This window comes from Emys orbicularis, chromosome 2 (genome assembly GCF_028017835.1).
Source record: "Emys orbicularis isolate rEmyOrb1 chromosome 2, rEmyOrb1.hap1, whole genome shotgun sequence".
Lineage (NCBI taxonomy): Eukaryota > Metazoa > Chordata > Testudines > Emydidae > Emys > Emys orbicularis.
The window spans coordinates 285,659,827-285,665,826 of NC_088684.1; positions in this window are offsets into that span (position 1 = coordinate 285,659,827).

Sequence of the window (6,000 nt, forward strand, 5' to 3'; positions counted from 1 at the left end):
TTTTTAAGCCCCATTTCTGTGCATACTCCATTTGACACAATTGTGCTATATTGCACATTTTTAGTGATATTTGTGAATTAAAATGTTTAGCAGAACTGTGTAACTTTTATTACTAAATTGTCCTGAATTGTATTTATTAATAGCAGAGTTCTATGCTTTGTTCTAATAGACAGTGATTCTTTCTGGTTGTCTTGCTGTCCCTTTGTATACATTGTAACTGCTCCCAGTTCGTTCGTTCATTCGTTCTTTTTTTTTTTTTTTTGTCTGAAATCAGCCAAGGTTACACTTCCAACCATCCCAATAATGCAGTTTCAGGAAAGATTGAAGGGAGTCTGCAATGCCAAAAGGGTAAATGATCTGTATTTCACAGTTGTACAGAATAAAAGGCTTTAGTTAAAATATTTAAAAGTTGTTTTGATCATTCGTTGGTTCGCTTATGCAACCCTGGGGTTGTCATTTTTTTCACCCTTTTCCCAAAGGACATATAAATCCTTCTCTAATTTTTAAAGAAGTTGCTCAGTCGGGTTCCCAGTAGCTTAAAAATAATTGCAGTGAAATGCACACAGTAATTTATGCAGATTTTGTAATGCAGCATAAGATGGTTGAATGTGACTACAGGAAAAAATATATGTTGTTTCTCAAGGGATAATGCTTGCAACAAGAAAACAAAATAAGGGAACATAAGCAGGAAAAAGTGGAAAAGACTCCTTAGCGTGTGGTTCATCCCAGGCTTACTGACCCTGGGAGCAGAGCTCTGTTTTCCCAAAGACATTGTCCCTACTCTGTTGCCAAAGTAGCCCTTTACCCCAAGCATCTGTACAATGGGAGGAGGCAGCAGAGCTGAGTTTAAACTCTCCTTTACCCAAGAATACGTTTACAAACAAGTTCACTTGCTATAGACCCTGATGGAGGGTGGGGGCCCTAGGGTGGTACTGTATTGTAATTAATCACAAGTGTTTACCTTCATTAAAACATGAGTTGTAGCTCATTAAACGAGCAATTCACAATCCTTTTGCTGTCAGCATTCATATTTTCACAAACTAAAGTTTACAGACGAGTGGCTTGTTTTAATTTCCTAGACAGAGGTTCCCAAACCCTGTTCTTTGGACCTCTGGTGAGCCAGCAGAGGGGACTTGGTCACATGTTCCCATTTTCAGCTCCTAAATTCCACTAAGACATCTACAAATACACTACGGTCTTCACCTTTTTCATGTAAGCAATGGCTATAGTTGCTGCTTGCCATGACTAGAAAAAGACTTCTACTTACCTTATAGCAACTGTACTTCTTCAAGATGTGCTGTCTAAATGTATTCCACTCTTGGTGCCCAACACACTTGAGTTAGGAATCTTTTGCTAGAATTGTCTTTTGGCTAGCACTGAGCCCTGAATGCCCTTGTGTCCCCAACAGCATAAAGAGCAGAGCGAGGCCAACTGTCTCACAGTGCCTTCACAAGTACAGAATCCAGGTGTTGTCAGATTCCGTACTAGTGGGAAAAGAGCGTGGGCCATGGAATATATATATATGGACAACACATCTCAGACCTTACAGTAATTGTAGTTAAGTAATTGTTTTTTATTCAAGTGATTGTCCATAGGTATTCAACTCTTGGTGACTTGCAAGCAATAACCTAATGTACAGAAGGTGCATGCTCAGAATCTAAATAACTAAAATGGCTCTGCCAAAACAGGCATCCAACCTAAATGCCTCTACAAGGGAATAGGGTCTTGTACAGGTATGTGTTGATCCCAGGTAGCTGCCCTACACATTTCAGAGATTGGAACACCTCTTCGAGAAGCCACGGATGCTGCCTGCACTTTAGCTGAATGAGCTCTGACCTGACTTTGATGGGGAGGTCTAAACTGGCTAGATAATATAGTTTATTGCAATTGGAGACCCATTTTGAAAGTCTTTGGGATAATATAGCCTGACCGTTAACCCTATCTGCAAAAGTAGTAAACACTCTAGGTAAGACCCTGAATGTTTGGGTTCTATCAAGGCAAAAGGATAGAGCCCAGAGTACATCTGAAGTATGGAGCCTAGCCTCCCGTTGATTGCCATCTGGCTTAGGGAAGAAAACAAGTAGATTATCTGGTTCAGATGGAAGTAGATCTCAAGATACACGAGGATGGGTGCTAAGGGTAACTTTGTGGAAGACAGTGTATGATGGCCTTGCTGTAAGTGCCTCATCTCCCCTATGCTTTGGGATGATGTGATTGCCACTAAAAAGGCTGTCTTCATTGAAAGATGCTGTAGCCAGCATGATGCCAAGGGCTCAAAGAGGGGGGAGAAAGGGAACCTATCTAGTTAAAAATCACATTAACATCCTAGGAAAGAGGGAATCTTAGACTGAAGGAAATACATGAACTAGGCCTTTGAGGAACCTAGCTACTGGTGGATGTGAGAATATCATGTGACCTTGACTTGGAGGATGGTGGGCTGATATTGCTACCAGGTACACTGTGATAGAATTAATAGATCAGAGTTAAGATGATATAGTCCAAAACAAAGGGGGTCTGAGTCTCCATGGGAGAAAGGTGATACTGCTCTGCCCAAGTAGGGAAACTTTTCCATTTAACTATATGTCAGTCATGTGGAGTCTTTTCTGCTTTGAGTTAAAATGTGTTGAACATGAGCATCTTTCCACCTCTGTTAGCCAGCACCCATGCTGTGAGATGCAATGAGATTGGGTCAGGATGAGGGATCTGTCTATTCTGGGAGATTATAATCTGAAGCAGTGTTATTGTTGGATGGATGGTCTTTTTAGATCCGGACATCAAAATAGTCTGGGCCAATGTGGTGCTATCAGGATCATTACCACCATGTGGTGCCTGAGTTGTTTTTTTTCAAGACCTTCAGTAGTTAAGAAATTGGCAAACATGCTTATGTTGTCCCAGCATGCAGGGAATGAGGAAAGCATCTGAGCCAGGGCTTGCATGACTCTGGAGCAGAAGTTCTGACACCGCTGGCAAAAGGTTTCCGATCTTGAGCATGTGGACTGTGTGCGCACCAAGAATGGAATATGTATGAACAGTCATTTAAAATGAGTTCAAACATGATTCTTAACAATCAAGTTAGAAGATACGATGCTGACCACGTCTGACTACTCATAGTCAAGCACAAGTTGTTGGTAAACTTTGATCAGCATTTACCAATGAGCAGCTGACATGATGCTGAACTTGTTCTTGTCTACACAGCTAGTCAGTCATGATCAGCATGCTGCTTACCTAGACTGTTAAATGTAAGTATTTAAATGAAGTTTCCCAGCGAAGATAAACCTTAACATGTTATTACATCCTGAAGAGGGAGGTGCTCATGATGCAGACTCAAGCTATGATCCACTGTATGGAAAAAGTTTGAGTATCTCTGTCCTAGCTGAATTTGGGAAGTTAAGGGAGAGCAGTGAATTATATCCGAAGGGAGCATAAACTCTGTGTGCATTAGAAATCCCTGTTTCGTTCCCCTTCGTGCCTCAGGAAAATATTACTGAACTATTCTGAGGTAATGGAAGGAAAGACATATTGCAAAGACATGGGCTTTACTTTTATGCTCCAATGTAGCAAGATTCAAGCACATCCTGATCTCTGGTGAAGTAAGTTCCATAGTCTGTTACCTTCCATTGTAAATTCCTAGCCTGCAAGAGCTTCAGCCTGGTCTCTGTCAAGTGAAAATCACAAGTCATCTCAGTTGCTGCCTTAGATTAAGAAAGAAGTGGGATCTAAGATAACCAGGCACAGACCATCAAGGTGAAATCATCAATTGGTGTAAGCCAGCATAGCTCCACTGTAAAGGAGACCTGGAACAGGACAGTGTAGTACATCACGCTACTGTTCTTCCAGCATTCTGCCCTTTCACTGGGTCTCACCAGCATAGCGGAGTATATTTAGCAAGGAAACTCTGGAAGACCTAGTATACTCACAGGGTTAACATTAGCTTCTTGCAACCCTGCAAAACTCTGCTTGCCTGGGGGGAGGGGAATAATTTTGATAGGCAAGTTAATGCTGTTATTTTTACTCATTATCTATTGGTGTAGGTGGCTAAACCTTGCCTGGGCTGCTGAACTTTAATGAGTTTTGCAAGGCTGACTTAACTAGGTATGATTCCCTAGGAATTTTTGCCTATCACTGTATCTTGTAATATCCATTCTTACCAGAATCAGTTCAATCTGGGTTAAATTTGAGTCTCCTTTTCTTTGTTGCCATATCTTAGGCCTCAGAGGGACCACTTGCTATGAGACAAGCCCCAATTTTGTATCACTAGTTGAAGGGATTTGATAAACACTCATAGTAAAGGTAGCAAACATAACTTACAGCAGGGCTCAAGCAAACTAGAAAGAGTAATGGCTGGAAGTTGAATTCACACTGGGACTAAGATACATATTTTTAAGTGAGGGTAACTAACCATTGGAATTTACCAAGGGATGTGGTGGATTCTCCAGCACTTAATTTTTAAATCAAGATTGTGCATCTGTCTAGAAAATACTCTAGTTTAGCCAGCAGTAATAGGCTTGATGCAAGAATTACTGGGTGAAGTTCTATGGCCTGTGTTAAGCATATCCAGAAGGCCAGAAAGGACTATAATTGATGAGCAAAAAATTAAATGCTGCTCTGAGAGGGAGCTAGTCAATGTCTGCACCAACACTTCCTGCAATATTTGCACTGTTTTTCTGATTTTGTAAGAAGTGACATCTGATAGGGAACACCATCTAGAGGCCTGTACCAGGCAAAGGGGGAAGAGCTTGTGCTACCTGTAATTTCTAATGGGGGACTGTGACATACCAGGAGTGCAATTCAGAGTAGGGGGGGATTGTCCCCCCTGCCTTGCAACCTTGGGTGCCTCACATTGCTCTGTTGTTGTAGCTCTCCATCTGGGCTGCTCAGAAACAGCATGCAGGTCACACGCTGAGTGTCTGTATAACTGCAGCCTGCCAGCTATACGCTGGCTCTCAACAGCCTTGGTTATACTACAGGGTGACCCCAACACACACCCAATCCCAGATCTTCCCCCAGAAATATGTCCTGTACTTCCCAGCCCCTGCTGGACAGTACAAATATATTAAATCCATTTCTTTAGGGGAATAATATGCCACTTTATCTTAAAGAGCTACCCAGACACTTCAAATTAAACTCACTGAATTAGATAAAACAAAACAAGTTTATTAACTACGAAGAGATTCAGTGCATATAAGTAATGAGGCATAAAAGTCAGAAATGGTTACAAGAAAAATAAACGCTTACTAGTATCTACTTAAGAAACTAACTTAATTGTAAAGCAAACTTTCTCACCCCATTTCGAGCAAGGTTACTGATCAAACTCTTCAGGTCAGGACCCTGCCCCCAGAGTCCAACAGCTGTTTCCTTTTGTCTTCTCAGGTGCAGAGAATGAGGTGGGCAGGGAGAGAGGCATTTATCTCTCCTTTTTATAGTTTGTCCCCCTCTTGAAAAACATTGCCAGGGGCTTGTCTACATTACCGGCTGGATCGATGGGCAGCGATCAATCCAGTGGGGGGCGATTTATCGCGTTTAGACTAGACGCAATAAATCGACCACCGAGCGCTCTCCCATCAACTCCGGTACTCCACCAGGGTGAAAGGCGCAGGCGGAGTCGACGGGAGAGCGTCAGCCGTTGACTTACTGCAGTGAAGACACCGCGATAAGAAGATCTAAGTATGTTGACTTCAGCTATGTTATTCATGTAGCTGAAGTTGTGTAACTTAGATCTATTTCTCCTCCCCCCCAGTTTAGACTAGGCCCAGCTGTGAGAACTAAAAGACAAAGAGTGGAGGTGGAAGGGTATTTCCTGCTGAGTTTTATTTAACCTGTTTGAACTTCCTTTGTTTTCCCTTCCTGCTTGATGACTGTTTACTGCTTAAATGCAAATGGAGGCAAGCACACATTCCTTTGTTTAGCACAGACCTGTTTGCCAATGTCTGCTTGGGCAGGGCTGTGGGGTTTGGAAGATGTGTTATTATTCAGAGGAATCTTATAACTTAAAATGTGTAT